The 20,788-nt window shown below is 38.0% G+C and overlaps 1 protein-coding gene across 11 annotated transcripts in view; it reads right to left on the bottom strand.

Annotated features, from left to right (window-relative positions):
* Positions 1-20,788, bottom strand: part of CLEC16A (C-type lectin domain containing 16A) — a 1,646,984-nt gene that overhangs the window by 630,599 nt on the left and 995,597 nt on the right. The gene's annotated exons all lie outside the window — the stretch shown is intronic.

Here is a 20,788-nt window from a genome sequence, read left to right as displayed (position 1 = left end):
CACTGGGAAAGGGGTCTCATTAGAATGTCGCAGTATATCTATGACAATTCTAATCAAAGGTCCTTACGGCTCAGACTTACCAGACAAGCATTCAGTTGAATGCATATGTTTTAAATGTACTTGTGTTTTTATTTCTCTACCTTTGTCCACATTAATAAAGTATAATCTTAGAAAGCCAGGAAAAGCTGGTCCCCAGGCTGTTATTGTATGCTGTATCCAATTGGAATCACCAGTGAAGGCCGTCCCAGGAGCAAGTGCAACAGGACCAGATTCGCCTTATGGACTTTCGTACTGTTATTATCGGACTATTGTTATTATTGGACTGTTGAGAACAAGGATCCTCATATTTTTGTTTTTTTTTTTCCTTACTGTTTTGTTTTGGTGCTGTTTCTCATGATTTTTATTATGGACTTATGACATCCAGAACAAGTGATGACTACCGATACAGGGATCCAGAAGTGTGAACTGTAGAGATGGAGAGTTTAAAAGTTTTTTCTCCTCTTCTCAAAGAGTTTTATTTCATTTCAGAGGACAAAGCCAAACATGCCAAATATTAAAGGAGATTGCACATAAACCATTATTCTAGGTGTGGCCGAGTCTCATATTCTCAACTGGCCACAAGGGGCCATCTGTTGCCTTATAAGTTTATGTGAAATCTCCATTAATAACTGTAAAATATTGTAATAATGAATATATTTCATTTAGCTGGCATCTATGAAAGCCGGGCAAAAAGGGTTTCATTTAAGCTTTTGCTAAGAGCAGAGAATGTGTGCCAAGGCTTGTATATACAAACAATACAGAGCCAATTCCATTGTTTTACACCTACTCCTTTCAAAGGATCCCATGTTGGGATATGCATTGGAGGGGGCCCAACCCATAAACAACACCTAACTTCCTGGGGAAATTCAATTAACTCCCGGCCAGCATAGTCACAAGGATTTGCATGAAAGGGGGCCGACTTATGGAGTCAGTCCTCCAATCATGTTCAAAGCTAGGCCAACCAATGACACATCAGCCTGGTTTGATATACTCAGAGCCAAGGGGGAGGTAACGCTCTCTTTCTGATAGACCAGCAAGCTGAAAGGAACTTGGGTAAGGATGGGTAATTATGGGAAAGGAATGCCCTTTTACTTGTAACTAAATATGTGTGCAGATTACTGTATTGAGGAATATACCCTGTATTCCTTCATGGAAATACTTTATTTCAACCTAATATTTTCTTCCTTGGTGTAAGACGATAGATAGATGATTGTGTATAGCTAGACTTTCAACTGCTTCCTAATAAATGTTATTATATTTGAAGCTTTCACTCTTCGTCGAAAAGAACTCTTATTTAACCCACATCATATCTATGAGATATGAAAAATCTTAAATATAGATTTTTCAGGGTAACAATGTGTAGATTCTTCTTGTAATTGCTGTGAATGCAATGTTTCACTTGGTTAGGGAAAAGGGTGCGATGACACATCGTGCACACAAATGTTGGCCCAGCTTTAATGCATTCATGGAAAGTGGATATAGCTGTCTGCATTAGGCTGTTGTCCACTGGTTGACTGCATTCCCGCATGACACGAGTCCATCGTCTGTATTTCATTCTTATTTTGAAGGCACATTGCATCTTATGGGTTATGCGAAAATCTGTTTGAGTGTGACGCTTCATTTTCATGTAACTCATGCAATGTTGCAAGTGACGTTTTCTGAAAGCAGGATCATTATATTTTCTGGTGATGTATTGCTTCTGCTTCAAGTTGAAATCAGCATTTGTCGCATATTTTCTGGTGATGTATTGCTTCTGCTTCAAGTTGAAATCTGCATTTGTCGCATATTTTCTGGTGATGTATTGCTTCTGCTTCAAATTGAAATCTGCATTTGTCGCATATTTTCTGGTGATGTATTGCTTCTGCTTCAAGTTGAAATTGGCATCTGTTGCATATTTGCGAATGATATATTGCTTCTGCTTCAACTTAAAATCAGCATCTGCTCTGTATCAGCTGGTGATGTATGTCCTTTTCTTATTGGTGACAGACATCTTTGTAGCCTTGAAACCACGCCTTCTTTCATTTCTGTGTCTTGTCTTCAGTTTTTGTCGTCTCTGTGCATTTAATTTGGAAAATGCCTTACTGTCCTTCCATATGCCCTGTGAGGATTTCGCATCAAGTGACCGTGGAGAATGCTTGCTGGCTGGGAATACAGTGTGTGTTGCATCTTTGGTCATCTGTGTCACTTTGTTCTCCACATGCTTTGCATTATGTGGTTTGTCAGATTGCACCGGTGGGGACAGCAAACCATCTGACAGACGTCTTGCACGATGAAATGAGACTGGCATGAAGTCATACTGCAGTCCATCAATAGGGCCTCTGGTGTCTGTAAGGAGCAATTCATACAACTTATAAATCCTTGCCCCCATATCACTCAAATGTGTAAAAGTGATCATAACAGCTTTTCCTTTTCCAGTGGCAGGAAGTCCATCCTTATTTCGACTATGAGAATCAAACAGTCCATATCTCCCAGACTTGTCTCTGAACAACGCAATGCAATATGGCACTACTATAAAAAGTGCATGTGTAACATCTGCATTGAGGCACTGAAGTCTTGTGGAGAGGTCAACAAACCAACCTTGGTTGTCACCGTCTACCGTGGCTCTCATACATCCCGATAACACTGGAGATTTAACAACGTTATACTCATATTTGTCAGTGTTGAGTCTGAGGGGCACTTCTTCCATTGTCAAGTGCTGATGCTGATAGACATTTCTTTGTTTTAGCTGTTTTATTGTTGAGCCATACAAGTTGTTGCCCTTCTTCAGTATTTGATCAAGATCACCCTTCCTCACATCATCAAGCTCACTGTGGTATGCCAAAAATGTCAGAGCCATGCATGTACACTGTTTGTTCCTTAACCTTCCATAGCCATGATGACCCTGATGAAATGATGCCTGCACAGAAATCTCACTTGGTACACATGGTTCTTGCATACCATGGTTTTCAGAAGTGCCCGTCACACTGTCACTGTGCTCTTGAACTTGACACTGAGTTGAACATGAAAATGACACCACAGGTTCACTATGTACCTCCTGGGCACATTCACTGTCACAGACCTCCATATCCACTATGCTGCTGTGGGGCTCCGGATCCAGTTTAGTCCAGCGTATCTTTGCAGCTTTAGATCTCTTTCCTTTAGATGGCATGATGATATTTGTGGAAGGAGCTATAATTCCCCTCAGAGCTTTGTTCGAAGAGCTATAATTCCCCTCAGAGTTGTGTGGGAGGAGCTATAATTCGCCTCAGAGCTGTGTGGGAGGAGCTATAACTCCCCTCTGAGCTGTGTGGGAGGAGCAATAATGCTATAATTCCCCTCAGAGCTTAGTGGGAGGAGCTGCAATTCCCCTCAGAGCTGTGTGGGAGGAGCTACAATTCCCCTCAGTGTTGTGTGGGAGGAGCTATAATTCCCCTTAGAGCTATGTGAGAGGAGCTATAATTCCCCTCAGAGCTGTGTGGGAGGAGCTACATTTCCATCAGAGTTGTGTGGGAGAAGCTATAATTCCCCTCAGAGCTGTTTGAGAGGAGCTATAATTCCCCTCACAGCGGTGTGGGAGAAACTATAATTCCCCTCAGAGTTGTGTGGGAGGAGCTATAATTCTCCTCAGAGCTGTGTGGGAGGAGCTATAATGCTAAGCTATAATTCCCCTCAGAGCTGTGTGGGAGGAGCTTTAATTCCCCTCACAGCGGTGTGGGAGAAACTATAATTCCCCTCAGAGTTGTGTGGGAGGAGCTATAATTCTCCTCAGAGCTGTGTGGGAGGAGCTATAATGCTAAGCTATAATTCCCCTCAGAGCTGTGTGGGAGGAGCTTTAATTCCCCTCACAGCGGTGTGGGAGAAACTATAATTCCCCTCAGAGTTGTGTGGAAGGAGCTATAATTCTCCTCGGAGCTGTGTGGGAAGAGCTATAATGCTAAGCTATAATGCTATAATTCCCCTTTGAGCTGTGTGGGAGGAGCTATAATTCCCCTCAAAGCTGTATTGGAGGAGCTATAACTTCCCTCCAAGCTGTGTGAGAGGAGCTATAACTCTCTTCAGAGCTTTGTGATTTTTTTTTTCAAAAATGATTTTTTTTTTGTTTTTTCAAAAATTATTATTTTTTTAATGATTTTTTTCAAAAAAATTTTTTTTTTATTTTTTTTTCAAAAATTATTTTTTTTTCAAAAGTTTTTTTTTTTTTTTTCAAAAATGATTTTTTTTTTCAAAAATATATATATATATTTTTTTTTCAAAAATGATTTTTTTTTAAAAAAAAAATTTTTTTAAATGATTTTTTTTTCAAAAATATTTACTGTCTATGTAGTTTAAAAGCTGTGGGAGGAGTTAGGGTGGTATGATCATGGGGTTGTCAGCTTTTGTCACCTCCCACTCTAGTTTTGAACATTTCGCCATTCATTCCTATGGGACCAATTTCACTGCAAAAACGACAATATTTCGTGAACCATTCGGCGAAAAAAGTTCCACAAAGTAATAGCACACCAATCGGGAACAATCCGCACGTTTCGGTATATTACTTGTCTATGTAGTGTAAAAACTGTGGGAGGAGTTAGGGTGGTAAATTATCAGCATTATCAAGCCTCGCAGATGAAGGTATGACCACATGCATTTGGGGGGTCTCAGCATCTTGCGTTTACATTCACTGTTTCCTAGCTCATGTCCTGTTTATGCTTCACAACGACTGCTCAATACACAATATGCAGGATCACAGCTGTAATAACTGTGCAGTAATTCAAACAATCGTATTTTAAAAACTATAAATCCTACAGCGAAGAGCTTTATATTGTGAGAATCACAAGACCGAGACCTAGATTTTGATATATAGTATGTCTCTGAAATATTAAAATTGAAGGCACGGTCGCAGTTTAGAAATTGCCCTTCAAATTTGAAGGGGCTAGAGTGTAGTTTCAATGAATGTCAATGGACGGTGTGAGTTGCAAACAAATGGTCATATTGTGAAAACTATCAGGACTATGGCTTAGCCGTGGACATGTTTAGTGGCAGCAGGGATAGCTGAACGTTTTGATATAATATTTGTGTAGGTGGGCTTGAAAATGAGGGAGTGGCGGCAGTTTAGAAATTATGTTCTGATTTTTCAGCTTTTGTCACCTCCCACTATAGTTTCCCCATTCATTCCTATGGGAACAATCCGCACGTTTCGGTATATTACTTGTCTATGTAGTGTAAAAATTGTGGGAGGAGTTAGGGTGGTAAATTTGGCTATAATAATAATAATAAGAACTAGAAAAGCTACAATTTCTGGGGAAATTGTGAAAAGTGTTCTTGCCTCTACAACTGGAGTGGGCGGAGTAACTGGGTGGAGTGGAGTGGCTTGAGTAACTGAAAAGTGTTAAAAAGCTTAATATTTTAAAAAGTATAAATAGTAGTAAAAAAGTTGAAGTCCCATCATTAGCTGAAAGAGCTGAACATTTTTTTCAAAAATGATTTTTTTTTTCAAAAATGATTTTTTTTTCAAAAATGATTTTTTTTAAATGATTTTTTTTTAAATGATTTTTTTTTTAAAAATGATTTTTTTTTTTTAAATGATTTTTTTTTTCAAAAATAAATTTTTTTTCTCAATAATATATATTTTTTTTCAAAAAAATTTTTTTTTTCAAAAATATTTTTTTTTTTTTTCAAAAATGATTTTTTTTTTCAAAAATATATTTTTTTTATGGGGCGGTCATAATGTTTTGGCTGATCATGGGGTTGTCAGCTTTTGTCACCTCCCACTCTAGTTTTGAACATTTCACCATTCATTCCTATGGGACCAATATTGCCGCAAAAACGACGATATTTCGTGAACCATTCGGCGAAAAAAGTTCCACAAAGTAATAGCACACCAATTAAATGACATTGAACATTTCACCATTCATTCCTATGGGACCAATTTCGCCGCAAAAACTACGATATTTCGTGAACCATTCGGTGAAACGTTCCACAAAGTAATAGCACACCAATCGGGAACAATCTGCACGTTTCGGTATATTACTTGTCTCTGTAGTATAAAAACAGTGGGAGGAGTCTACAAGCATTATCAAGTCTAGCAGATGAAGTCACATGCATTTGGGGTGTCTCAGCACCTTGTGTTTACAACCACTGTTTCCTAGCAACGCTCATGCCCTGTTTATGCTTCACAAATACTGCTCCATACACAGTACACAGGACCATGATAGATGTAGTAACTATGCAGTAATTCAAATGGCCGTATTTTAAAAACTATACATCCTACAGCAAAGATCTTTATATTGTGAGAATCACAAGACCCAGACCTAGATTTTGATGTATAGTATGTCTCTGAAATATTAAAAATGGAGGCAGGTCACAGTTTAGAAATTGCCCTTCAAATTTGAAGGGGCTAGAGTGTAGTTTCAATGTATGTCAATGGACGGCGTGAGTTGCAAACAAATGGTCATATTGTGAAAACTATCAGGACTATGGCTTAGCCGTGGACATGTTTAGTGGCAGCAGGGATAGCTGAACGTTTTGATATAAGATTTGTGTAGGTGGGCTTGAAAATGAGGGAGTGGCGGCAGTTTAGAAATCATGTTCTGATTTTTCAGCTTTTGTCACCTCCCACTCTAGTTTCCCCATTCATTCCTATGGGACCAATTTCGCCGCAGAAATGACGATATTTCGTGAACCATTTGGCGAAACATTCCACAAAATAATAGCACACCATTCGGGAACAATCCGCACGTTTCGGTATATTACTTGTCTATGTAGTGTAAAAACTGTGGGAGGAGTTAGGGTGGTAAATTTGGCTATAATAATAATAACTAGAAAAGGTACAATTTCTGGGGAAATTGTGAAAAGTGTTCTTGCCTCTACAACTGGAGTGGGCGGAGTAACTGGGTGGAGTGGCTTGAGTAACTGTTGTGTGGTTGGAGTGGCTGGAGTAACTGTGAAAAGTGTTAAAAAGCTTAATATTTTAAAAAGTATAACTAGTAGTAAAAAAGTTGAAGTCTCATCATTAGCTGAAAGAGCTGAACATTTTTTTCAAAAATTATGATTTTTTTTTCAAAAATTATGATTTTTTTCTCAAAAATTATGATTTTTTTTTTCAAAAATGATTTTTTTTTTCAAAAGTATTATTTTTTCCAAAAATGATTTTATTATTTTTTTCAAAAATTATTATTTTTTTTTTTTCAAAAATTATTTTTTTTTTCAAAAATTTTTTTTTTTTTTTTTTAATTATTTTTTTTTTCAAAAATATATTTTTTTTTACATGGGGCGGTCATAATGTTTTGGCTGATCATGGGGTGGTCATAATGTTTTGGCTGATCATGGGGTTGTCAACTTTTGTCACCTCCCACTCTAGTTTTGAACATTTCGCCATTCATTCCTATGGGACCAATTTCGCCGCAAAAACGACATTTCGTGGACCATTCGGCGAAACGTTCCACAAAGTAATAACACACCAATCGGGAACAATCCGCTCGTTTCGGTATATTACTTGTCTCTGTAGTGTAAAAACTGTGGGAGTAGTCTACTAGCATTATCAAGTCTAGCAGATGAAGTCACATGCATTTGGGGTGTCTCAGCATCTTGTGTTTACAACCACTGTTTCCTAGCAACGCTCATGCCCTGTTTATGCTTCCCAAATACTACTTCATCAAAACTGCCCCATCAGAATTACCCCATCAAAACTGCCCCATCATATTCCTCTATTATAAATCAGTACATGGTGTGTCTGTCCCCTCCCCCGGGCTCTGTAATCAGAGCTGAGACGCTCCAGCCACCTCCCCCCTGTGTATAACATTAGCTTTGGTAACCATGGCAACAAAACAAACACTAACAGTACACTCTGATTAATGGCTAAAATTTCCTGAAATGACCTCTAAACAAATGGCCGTATTTTAAAAACTATACATCCTACGGCGAAGATCTTTATATTGTGAGAATCACAAGACCCAGACCTAGATTTTGATACATAGTATGTCTCTGAAATATTAAAATTGAAGGCACGGTCGCAGTTTAGAAATTGCCCTTCAAATTTGAAGGGGCTAGAGTGTAGTTTCAATGAATGTCAATGGACGGCGTGAGTTGCAAACAAATGGTCATATTGTGAAAACTATCAGGACTATGGCTTAGCCGTGGACATGTTTAGTGGCAGCAGGGATAGCTGAACGTTTTGATATAAGATTTGTGTAGGTGGGCTTGAAAATGAGGGAGTGGCGGCAGTTTAGAAATCATGTTCTGATTTTCCAGCTTTTGTCATCTCCCACTCTAGTTTCCCCATTCATTCCTATGGGACCAATTTCGCCGCAAAAATGACGATATTTCGTGAACCATTTGGCGAAACGTTCCACAAAGTAATAGCACACCATTCGGGAACAATCCGCACGTTTCGGTATATTACTTGTCTATGTAGTGTAAAAACTGTGGGAGGAGTTAGGGTGGTAAATTTGGCTATAATAATAAGAATAATATATATGTGAGATAACAATAAGTGGTCTTGCTATGCAAGAACACTTAATATATATGTGAGATAACAATAAGTGGTCTTGCTATGCAAGAACACTTAATAACTAGAAAAGCTACAATTTCTGGGGAAATTGTGAAAGTGTTCTTGCCTCTACAACTGGAGTGGGCGGAGTAACTGGGTGGGGTGGAGTGGCTTGAGTAACTGTGAAAAGTGTTAAAAAGCTTAATATTTTAAAAAGTATAAATAGTAGTAAAAAAGTTCCATCATTCGCTGAAAGAGCTGAACATTTTTTTCAAAAGTAATTTTTTTTTCAAAAATGAATTTTTTTTAATCAAAAATGATTTTTTTTTCTTCAAAAATGATTTTTTTTTCCAAAAGTAATTTTTTTTTCAAAGGTAATTTTTTTTTTTCAAAAATGAATTTTTTTATTTCAAAAAAAAATTTTTTTTCGAAATTATTATTTTTTTAAAGTAATTTTTTTTTCAAAAATAATTTTTTTTTTCAAAAATATTTTGTTTTTTCAAATATATTTTTTTTTCAAAAATATTTTTTTTTTTAAAAGAAATTTTTTTTTCAAAAATATTTTTTTTTTCAAAAATATTTTTTTTTTTTCAAAAATGTTTTTTTTTTTTCAAAAATTATTTTTTTACTTTTTTCAAAAATTTTTTTTTTTTTTCAAAAATATATTTTTTTTTACATGGGGCGGTCATAATGTTTTGGCTGATCATGGGGTTGTCAGCTTTTGTCACTTCCCACTCTAGTTTTGAACATTTCGCCATTCATTCCTATGGGACCAATTTCGCCGCAAAAACGTCATTTCGTGGACCATTCGGCGAAACACTCCACAAAGTAATAACACACCAATCGGGAACAATCCGCTCGTTTCGGTATATTATTTGTCTCTGTAGTGTGAAAACTGTGGGAGGAGTCTACAAGCATTATCAAGTCTAGCAGATGAAGTCACATGCATTTGGGGTGTCTCAGCATCTTGTGTTTACAACCACTGTTTCCTAGCAACGCTCATGCCCTGTTTATGCTTCCCAAATACTACTTCATCAAAACTGCCCCATCAGAATTACCCCATCAAAACTGCCCCATCATATTCCTCTATTATAAATCAGTACATGGTGTGTCTGTCCCCTCCCCCGGGCTCTGTAATCAGAGCTGAGATGCTCCAGCCACCTCCCCCCTGTGTATAACAGAAGCTTTGGTAACCATGGCAACAAAACAAACACTAACAGTACACTCTGATTAATGGCTAAAATTTCCTGAAATGACCTCTAAACAAATGGCCGTATTTTAAAAACTATACATCCTACAGCGAAGATCTTTATATTGTGAGAATCACAAGACCCAGACCTAGATTTTGATGTATAGTATGTCTCTGAAATATTAAAAATGAAGGCACAGTCGCAGTTTAGAAATTGCCCTTCAAATTTGGAGGGGGCTAGAGTGTAGTTTCAATGAATGTCAATGGACGGCGTGAGTTGCAAACAAATGGTCATATTGTGAAAACTATCAGGACTATGGCTTAGCCGTGGACATGTTTAGTGGCAGCAGGGATAGCTGAACGTTTTGATATAAGATTTGTGTAGGTGGGCTTGAAAATGAGGGAGTGGCGGCAGTTTAGAAATCATGTTCTGATTTTCCAGCTTTTGTCATCTCCCACTCTAGTTTCCCCATTCATTCCTATGGGACCAATTTCGCCGCAAAAACGACGATATTTCGTGAACCATTCGGCGAAACGTTCCACAAAGTAATAGCACACCATTCGGGAACAATCCGCACGTTTCGGTATATTACTTGTCTATGTAGTGTAAAAACTGTGGGAGGAGTTAGGGTGGTAAATTTGGCTATAATAATAAGAATAATATATATGTGAGATAACAGTAAGTGGTCTTGCTATGCAAGAACACTTAACTAGAAAAGGTACAATTTCTGGGGAAATTGTGAAAAGTGTTCTTGCCTCTACAACTGGAGTGGGCGGAGTAACTTGAGTAACTGTTGTGTGGTTGGAGTGGCTGGAGTAACTGTGAAAAGTGTTAAAAAGCTTAATATTTTAAAAAGTATAAATAGTAGTAAAAAAGTTGAAGTCTCATCATTAGCTGAAAGAGCTGAACATTTTTTTCAAAAATTATGATTTTTTTTTCAAAAATAATTTTTTTTCAAAAATATTTTTTTTTTCAAAAATATTTTTTTTTTCAAAAATATTTTTTTTTTTCAAAAATGATTTTATTTTTTTCAAAAATTATTTTTTTTTTTTCAAAAATTATTTTTTTTTTTTCAAAAATTATTATTTTTTTTTTTTTTCAAAAATATTTTTTTTTTTTTACATGGGGCGGTCATAATGTTTTGGCTGATCATGGGGTGGTCATAATGTTTTGGCTGATCATGGGGTTGTCAGCTTTTGTCACCTCCCACTCTAGTTTTGAACATTTCGCCATTCATTCCTATGGGACCAATTTCGCCGCAAAAACGTCATTTCGTGGACCATTCGGCGAAACATTCCACAAAGTAATAACACACCAATCGGGAACAATCCGCTCGTTTCGGTATATTACTTGTCTCTGTAGTTTAAAAACTGTGGGAGTAGTCTACAAGCATTATCAAGTCTAGCAGATGAAGTCACATGCATTTGGGGTGTCTCAGCATCTTGTGTTTACAACCACTGTTTCCTAGCAACGCTCATGCCGTTTATGCTTCCCAAATACTACTTCATCAAAACTGCCCCATCAGAATTACCCCATCAAAACTGCCCCATCATATTCCTCTATTATAAATCAGTACATGGTGTGTCTGTCCCCTCCCCCGGGCTCTGTAATCAGAGCTGAGATGCTCCAGCCACCTCCCCCCCTGTGTATAACAGAAGCTTTGGTAACCATGGCAACAAAACAAACACCGTACATACTGATTAATGGCTAAAATTTCCTGAAATGACCTCTAAACAAATGGCCGTATTTTAAAAACTATACATCCTACAGCGAAGATCTTTATATTGTGAGAATCACAAGACCCAGACCTAGATTTTGATACATAGTATGTCTCTGAAATATTAAAATTGAAGGCATGGTCGCAGTTTAGAAATTGCCCTTCAAATTTGAAGGGGCTAGAGTGTAGTTTCAATGAATGTCAATGGACGGCGTGAGTTGCAAACAAATGGTCATATTGTGAAAATTATCAGGACTATGGCTTAGCCGTGGACATGTTTAGTGACAGCAGGGATAGCTGAACGTTTTGATATAAGATTTGTGTAGGTGGGCTTGAAAATGAGGGAGTGGCGGCAGTTTAGAAATCATGTTCTGATTTTCCAGCTTTTGCCATCTCCCACTCTAGTTTCCCCATTCATTCCTATGGGACCAATTTCGCCGCAAAAACTACGATATTTCGTGAACCATTCGGCGAAACGTTCCACAAAGTAATAGCACACCATTCGGGAACAATCCGCACGTTTCGGTATATTACTTGTCTATGTAGTGTAAAAACTGTGGGAGGAGTTAGGGTGGTAAATTTGGCTATAATAATAATAAGAACTAGAAAAGGTACAATTTCTGGGGAAATTGTGAAAGTGTTCTTGCCTCTACAACTGGAGTGGGCGGAGTAACTGGGTGCAGTGGGCGGAGTAACTGTGAAAAGTGTTAAAAAGCTTAGTATTTTAAAAAGTATAAATAGTAGTAAAACAGTTGAAGTCCCATCATTAGCTGAAAGAGCTGAACATTTTTTTCAAAAATGATTTTTTTTTTCAAAAATTATTTTTTTTTTAATGATTTTTTTTTTCAAAAATAATTTTATTTTCAAAAATGAATTTTTTTGGTTCAAAATTTTTTTTTTCTTAAAAATAAATTTTTTTTTTCAAAAATATTTTTTTTTTTTTCAAAAATATTTTTTTTTTCTCAATAATATATTTTTTTTTTCAAAAATGAATTTTTTTTTTTTCAAAAATATTTTTTTTTTTTACATGGGGTGGTCATAATGTTTTGGCTGATCATGGGGTGGTCATAATGTTTTGGCTAATCAGGGGGTTGTCAACTTTTGTCACCTCCCACTCTAGTTTTGAACATTTCGCCATTCATTCCTATGGGAAAAATTTCGTTGCAAAAACGTCATTTCGTGGACCATTCGGCGAAAAAAGTTCCACAAAGTAATAACACACCAATCGGGAACAATCCGCTCGTTTCGGTATATTATTTGTCTCTGTAGTGTGAAAACTGTGGGAGGAGTCTACAAGCATTATCAAGTCTAGCAGATGAAGTCACGTGCATTTGGAGTGTCTCAGCATCTTGTGTTTACAACCACTGTTTCCTAGCAACGCTCATGCCCTGTTTATGCTTCCCAAATACTGCTTCATCAAAACTGCCCCATCAGAATTACCCCATCAAAACTGCCCCATCATATTCCTCTATTATAAATCAGTACATGGTGTGTCTGTCCCCTCCCCCGGGCTCTGTAATCCAGCCACCTTCCCCCCCTGTGTATAACAGAAGCTTTGGTAACCATGGCAACAAAACAAACACTAACAGTACACTCTGATTAATGGCTAAAATTTCCTGAAATGACCTCTAAACAAATGGCCGTATTTTAAAAACTATACATCCTACAGCGAAGATCTTTATATTGTGAGAATCACAAGACCCAGACCTAGATTTTGATGTATAGTATGTCTCTGAAATATTAAAAATGAAGGCACAGTCGCAGTTTAGAAATTGCCCTTCAAATTTGGAGGGGGCTAGAGTGTAGTTTCAATGAATGTCAATGGACGGCGTGAGTTGCAAACAAATGGTCATATTGTGAAAACTATCAGGACTATGGCTTAGCCGTGGACATGTTTAGTGGCAGCAGGGATAGCTGAACGTTTTGATATAAGATTTGTGTAGGTGGGCTTGAAAATGAGGGAGTGGCGGCAGTTTAGAAATCATGTTCTGATTTTCCAGCTTTTGTCATCTCCCACTCTAGTTTCCCCATTCATTCCTATGGGACCAATTTCGCCGCAAAAACGACGATATTTCGTGAACCATTCGGCGAAACGTTCCACAAAGTAATAGCACACCATTCGGGAACAATCCGCACGTTTCGGTATATTACTTGTCTATGTAGTGTAAAAACTGTGGGAGGAGTTAGGGTGGTAAATTTGGCTATAATAATAAGAATAATATATATGTGAGATAACAGTAAGTGGTCTTGCTATGCAAGAACACTTAATAATATATATGTGAGATAACAATAAGTGGTCTTGCTATGCAAGAACACTTAATAAGAATAAGAATAATAATATATATGTGAGATAACAGTAAGTGGTCTTGCTATGCAAGAACACTTAATAAGAACTAGAAAAGCTACAATTTTTGGGGAAATTGTGTGAAGTGTTCTTGCCTCCACCAGTAGTCTACAAGCATTATCAAGCCTAGCAGATGAAGGGATGACCACATGCATTTGGGGGGTCTCAGCATCTTGACGTAGAATGGAGATGCTATCTGTTTGATGATAATCAGTGTTTACAACCACTGTTTCCTAGCAACGCTCATGCCCTGTTTATGCTTCACAACCACTGCTCAATACACAATACACAGGATCATGATAGATGTAGTAACTAGGCAGTACTTCAAACGGTCGTATTTTAAAAACTATAAATCCTACAGGGAAGAGCTTTATATTGTGAGAATCACAAGACCCAGACCTAGATTTTGATGCATATTATGTCTCTGAAATATTAAAAATGAAGGCACAGTCGCAGTTTAGATATTGCCCTTAAAATTTGAAGTGGCTAGAGTGTAGTTTCAATGAATGTCAATGGACGGTGTGAGTTGCAAACAAATGGTCATATTATGAAAACTATCAGGACTATGGCTTAGCCGTGGACATGTTTAGTGGCAGCAGGGATAGCTGAACATTTTGATATAAGATTTGTGTAGGTGGGCTTTAAAATGAGGGAGTGGTGGCAGTTTAGAAATCATGTCCTGATTATTCAGCTTTTGTCACCTCCCACTCTAGTTTTGAACATTTTCCCATTCATTCCTATGGGACAAATTTTGCCGCAAAAACGACGATATTTCGTGAACCATTCGGCGAAACATTCCACAAAGTAATAGCACACCAATCGGGAACAATCCGCACGTTTCGGTATATTACTTGTCTATGTAGTGTAAAAGCTGTGGGAGGAGTTAGGGTGGTAAATTTGGCTATAATAATATATATGTGAGATAACAGTAAGTGGTCTTGCTATGCAAGAACACTTAATAATATATATGTGAGATAACAGTAAGTGGTCTTGCTATGCAAGAACACTTAATAACTAGAAAAGCTACAATTTCTGGGGAAATTGTGAAAAGTGTTCTTGCCTCTACAACTGGAGTGGGCGGAGTAACTGGGTGGAGTGGCCTGAGTAACTGTTGTGTGGTTGGAGTGGCTGGAGCTCCTGTGAAAAGTGTTAAAAAGCTTAATATTTTAAAAAGTATAAATAGTAGTAAAAAAGTTGAAGTCTCATCATTAGCTAAAAGAGCACAAACATTTTTTTTCAAAAATTATGATTTTTTTTTTTCAAAAATTATGATTATTTTTTTTTTTCAAAAATTATGATTTTTTTTTTCAAAAATGATTTTTTTTTCAAAAATATATTTTTTTTTTTCAAAATTTTTTTTTTTTTTTAAATATATATTTTTTTTCAAAAATATATTTTTTTTTTTCAAAATTTTTTTTTTTTTTAAAAATATATATTTTTTTTCAAAAATATATATTTTTTTTTTCAAAAATATATATATTTTTTTTCAAAAATATATATATTTTTTTTCAAAAATATATTTTTTTTTTCAAAAATGAATTTTTTTTTTCAAAAATGAATTTTTTTTTTCAAAAAAGATTTTTTTTTTTTTCAAAAATATTTTTTTTTTTTTCAAAAATCAATTTTTTTTCAAAAATGATTTTTTTTTTTTCAAAAATTAATTTTTTTTTAAAAAATTGATTTTTTTTTTCAAAAATGATTTATTTTTTTTAAATGATTTTTTTTTTTCAAAAATGATTTTTTTTTCAAAAATGAAATTTTTTTTCAAAAATGATTTTTTTTTTTCAAAAATAATTTTTTTTTTTTTTTCAAAAATGATTTTTTTTTTTTTTCAAAAATATTTTTTTTTTTACATGGGGCGGTCATAATGTTTTGGCTGATCATGGGGTGGTCAGCTTTTGGTTTACTAATCCATGCCTGATATATCCATCCCTCTGGTGAGTGTGAACCCCGAAGGAGAGTGTGATGCATGGACTTCAGTGTGGGGTGTTTAATTTTGTAACATAGCAAGATCACCATCTGCGGTTTCTGGGACTTTTTTGCAGCATCTGTCAACTGCTTATTGTTATTATTATACAGGTTTTTTATAGCACCAACAGTTTGCGCAGTGCTTTACAACATGAGGGCAGGCATTACAGTTACATTACAATTTGGTACAAGAGGAATCAGAGGGCCCTGCTCGTTAGAGCTTACAATCTAAAAAGGAAGGGTCAATTGATACAAAAGGTAAAGCTGTGGGGGGATGAGCTGATGGAGGACGTAAAACATTGTTAGTTAGAAGCAGGATAGGGTTCTTTGAAGAGAAGGGTTTTCAGGGATCGCCTAAAGATGGATAGATTAGGGGACAGTCGGACGATTGGGGTAGGGAGTTCCAAAGGATGGGAGAAGCTCTGGAGAAATCCAGGAGGCGAGCATGGGAGGAGGTGACAAGGGAGCTAAGAGCAGGAGGTCTTGGGATGACCGAAGAGAGCAGCTTGGTTGGTATTTTGGGACTAGGTTAGTGATGTAGCTGGGGGCAGAGTTAGGGATGGCTTTGTAAGTTATTGTTAGTACTTTGAATTTTATTCGTTGGGTGAGTGAAAGCCAGTGGAGGGATTGGCAGAGGGGGTGGAGGACACTGAATGGTTGGTAAGGTGGATGAGTCTTGCAGTGGCATTCATTATGGACTGAACGGGGGATAGTCTATGTAAAGGTAATCCAATGAGGAGGGAGTTGCAGTAGTCGAGGGATAACCAGGGAGTGAATTAGAAGCTTGGTGGTGTTATTAGTTAAAAAGGGGCGTATTCTGGAAATGTTGCAGAGGCTGAGGCGGGGATAACCAGGGAGTGAATTAGAAGCTTGGTGGTGTCATTAGTTAAAAAGGGGCGTATTCTGGAAATGTTGCAGAGGCTAAGGCGGCATGATTTGGACAGGGATTGTATGTGGGCCTAAAAGGACAGTTCAGAGTCTAAGGTTACCCCTAGCATGTGGGGATGGACTGATATATGTGCCATTGATCTTGACAGAGAAGTCAGGGGAGGGGGCACATGAGGGAGGAAATATTAAGAGCTCAGTTTTAGAGGAAGTGGTATGACATCCAGGCTGATATGTCTGTTAGTAGATCAGTGATGCGTGAGGAGATTGATGGGGTGAGCTGAGGGGCAGAGATAGATTTGGGTATCAACATATAAATGGTAGTTAAAGCCATGGGAGGCTGACCCAGGGAGGACATGTAGATCAAGAATAGTAGAGGTCCAAGGACAAAACCTTGGGGGACCCCAACAGTAAGAGGAGTTGGAGAAGAGGAAGTTGAATTGTAAGTGACACTGAAGGTGCGATGAGATAGGTAAGATTCAAACCAACGGAGAGTGCAGCCATGGAGACCAAGCAAATTGAGTTCTTTGAGGAGGAGGGGGTGGTCAAAAGTATAAAATGCAGCAGAAAGGTCCAAGGGTAACAGTATGGAATAATGATTGTTGGTTTTGGGTAAGTTGTTTGTGAGTTTTAGGAGGGCAGTTTCTGTGGTGTGCTGTGGGCGAAATCCAGACTGAAGGGGATCAACGTGGTTATTCTGAATGAGGTGGTCGCTCAGTCGGTTGTAGACTAAACGTTCAAGGAGTTTGGAGGCAAAAGGGAGTAAAGAGATGGGTCTTAGGTTGTTAAGATTGGTGGGGTCTGAGGACTTTTTTGGTATGGGAGTGACTAGCGCATGTTTTAGAGGGTTGGGGAAGATGCCAGTAGAGAGTGAGAGGTTGAAGATATGAGTTAAGGAGTGTAGGATTGAGTCAGATGGTGACCGTAGTATTTGAGAAGGAACAGGGTCCAGGGGGCAGGAGGTTAGGTGGGCATTAGAAAAAAGTTTAGTGACTTCCTCTATAGTAGCTGGGTTAAAAGAGGGAAGTATTGATTGTGCAGGAGGACAAGGGGTTTAAAGTGAGGGAAATATCTGTAGAGCGGAGATCTCGAGACGAATTGTCTCAATCTTATTTTTGAAGAGATTAGCAATCTCCTGGGCAGTGAGTAAGTTAGTGGGTGGGGGTAATGGAGGACGAAGTAGAATGGTAAAGGTAGAAAAGAGTTGACAGGGACTGCGTGAGAGGGTGTTAATGAGAGTGATAAAGTAGGTCTGTTTGGCAGTGTGCAGGCAGGAACGGTATTTTTGGAGGGCAGATTTATATTGGCTGAAATCTTGCTGTGATTTAGTTTTACGCCACAGACGCTCAAGAGCGCGGCTACATTTTTTGAGGGTTCCGGTATTGTCTGCCAGGATTGTAGCGATCGGGGCCTGATTCTGTGCGTAGTGAGGGGTGCGAAGGTATCCAGGGTGGATGACAGTGAACTGTTGTAGACAGAAGTGGCCAAGTTGGGGCAGGAAAAGGATGGGATTTTGTCATGGAGACAATCTGTAGCAGAAAAAAGAAGAGAAGGGTTAAGATGGCAAAGGTTTCTATGGGTATTAGTTTGGTAGTTGGAAGGCAAGGAGGAGGCAGACAAGAAGAGAGTGAAACTAATAAGGTGGTGATCAGACAGAGAGAGTTAAAGGAACATTGGAGAGGTTGTGTGGAGTGCATAGGTAGGAGAATATGAGGTCAAGGCAGTTGCCAACAAAGTGAGTAGAAGCGCTTGTCCATTGTTTTAGGTCAAAAGAAGAGGTTAAGCTCAGCAGCTTAGAAGTAGCGGGAGTGTTAAGATTAACAGGGATGTTGAAGTCACCAAGAATAATTGTTGGAATTTCAGAAGAGAGAAAGTAGGGTAGCCAGGTAGAGAAGTCGTCAAGGAAGTTTGATACCGGTCCAGGGGGGCGATAGATCACAACAATTCTCAATGAAACTGGAGAAAGTAGACGAATACAGTGAGCTTCAAATGAGGAGATGGACAGAAAGGGGGGGTGGATGAAGAACTTGAAAAGTGCTTTTAGGGGATAGGAGGATTCCAACACCACCTCCTTTCCATCCACTAGGCCTGGGAGAGTTAGTCCACAGGAGGCCACCATAGGAGAGAGAAGCAGGAGAAGGAAGGTCAGATTCCTAAATCCAGGTCTCAGTAATTGCAAGTAGGTTCAGGGAGTTTGTGATAAATAGGTCATGGACGGTGGTGAGTTTGTTACAAACAGAGTGGGCATTCCAAAGGGCACAGGAGAAGGGGAGGCTGGTTTTAGGCTGAAGAGGAATAGAAATGAGATTGTGTGGATTGCGGCTGCTATGAGAGGATGGGGGGTGCTGGGTATGTTGACCGAAGGTAAATGATGGCGGTCCAGGATTTGGGGAAATATCTCCAGAAGTTAGGAGAAGCAGAAGCCTGAGATTATTCCTTGTGTGTGCCATATACACATGAAAGCTGATCATAAAATGTTATGATAGTAGCACTGCTATAATAATCATAGGCACCTGAGTTGGACTTGTGCAAATTTGTATTATTATTATCTTTTTTTTGATGTTTATGCATTTGCATTTTAAGCGGCAGCTATTTTATTAAATGTTACACAGTGATGACATTTAGTGTTGTAATTGTGAAAGCTCTATATAGTTCATGAAACCTGATTTATCTTTAGCACTGAGATAGTGGAAGGAGAACTAGAATTCACTGTAGAATTTTTTGATATGTGTTATTTTGAGCTTTACCCTGCACAGATATCAATGCTGAGGCATTTTTTCATTTGTAAAGAGTGTGCATTCCTAATGAACAGGTTTGAGCACTTGAGGCTTACCTCAAGAGACAGAAACAATTACATTGGTGGGTTTGTCCTTTACTGGGTGGGTGAGCAGTCCTAGCTACGTTATTTAAAGGCCTGCATTTGTGGCGGGTGTTTGGCCTAAGAACAGGCCTGAATTTTTCTTTGCAGTGTGTATATTGGGTTCCAAATAGAGATGGTTGCTTCTAAATCTCACATGCTAGACTTACAACTGCTATGTAATGATTGAAATGAAAAGGAAGGTTCCTGCTCATTCATTCCTGCTGTGTGTGTCAATGTAGTTTGTGTGCTGCTTTTTGGCATGCAACTTTTTTTGGGGTTTGGGGCGAGGACTTCTGATCACAAAAATGGTTAGGTCATTCTTGTTAGCTTGATTTGTATCCCTGCTTTTCTAATGTGATTTGTTTAAGGTTAATGTGTCTAATTTTTAGTGTCTTACCCTTGTAGATTGTAAGCTCTTTTGAGCAGGGCCCTTCTAACTATATTGTCAAATGCTGGATCAGTTCCATGCTTTTTTTTTTTTTTTTTTGCCCAAGTGCATTAATGTACCAAATGTTTATACGAACGTTGAAATAAAATGTTGATTGTTTTTTCCTTTAGGTTTGATTTTTGCAAACTCAAAACAATTCATACCCCTTTAAATCTGTATTAAATCTAGCTGCATACAAAGGTATTTGGTTGTGCAAGAAGTCTTTGAGTAGAAAGTGTAATGGGGGACCCCCCCCCCCAAATAAAAAATAAAAAAAAAACCCTGTCCTAAAGCTGAAATTCAGGGCTCTACTAATTTTTTGTGGACTTGGTAAGCCATGAAATACGTCAACTAAATGTGAATTCTCTATAAGCACCAAATTTAAAAAAACAAATACTCCAAAAACATTGGCGTATCTTAAACTGTACACAGTACCACAGCATCTATGACCTAAAGCATATTTCCAATCCTAGGCCCTAACGTATGTTCCACCCGCTGGGGAGAACCAGCTCCCCATCTGACTATCGGGGGAGTCTGGTTCCTCCGGTCACGCGGGTATCCCCCTCCATAGCCCAAGTAGACAATGGTCCGCCAAGGGTGAATGAGAGAATCAACATAACAAATAAAACAAAAATTGAAACCCAAAAATTAAAAATTATTAAAAGGGGAGGGTAAAACTAGGTAGAGAAACAGTGCAGAGGAGAGGGCAGAGAAGGGAAAGTTGAGGGAGGGGAACTGTGGCTCCGTACCCAGAGACCCATTTCACGAGAATAGGTCTAGTTTGTGAGCGTCCTGGGGTCATTTGTCAGGTACCTAATCCATGGATCCCATACTTTGTGAAACAACTTCATCTTATCTTGTACTATTGCTGTTAACCTTTCATTCAACATAAGCCACAACATTTTCTGTTTG

Source organism: Aquarana catesbeiana, linkage group LG06 (assembly GCF_042186555.1).
Source record: "Aquarana catesbeiana isolate 2022-GZ linkage group LG06, ASM4218655v1, whole genome shotgun sequence".
Taxonomy (NCBI): domain Eukaryota; kingdom Metazoa; phylum Chordata; class Amphibia; order Anura; family Ranidae; genus Aquarana; species Aquarana catesbeiana.
Note: the sequence above shows the minus strand (reverse complement) of the source record. Positions and strands in the feature narration are given on the sequence as shown.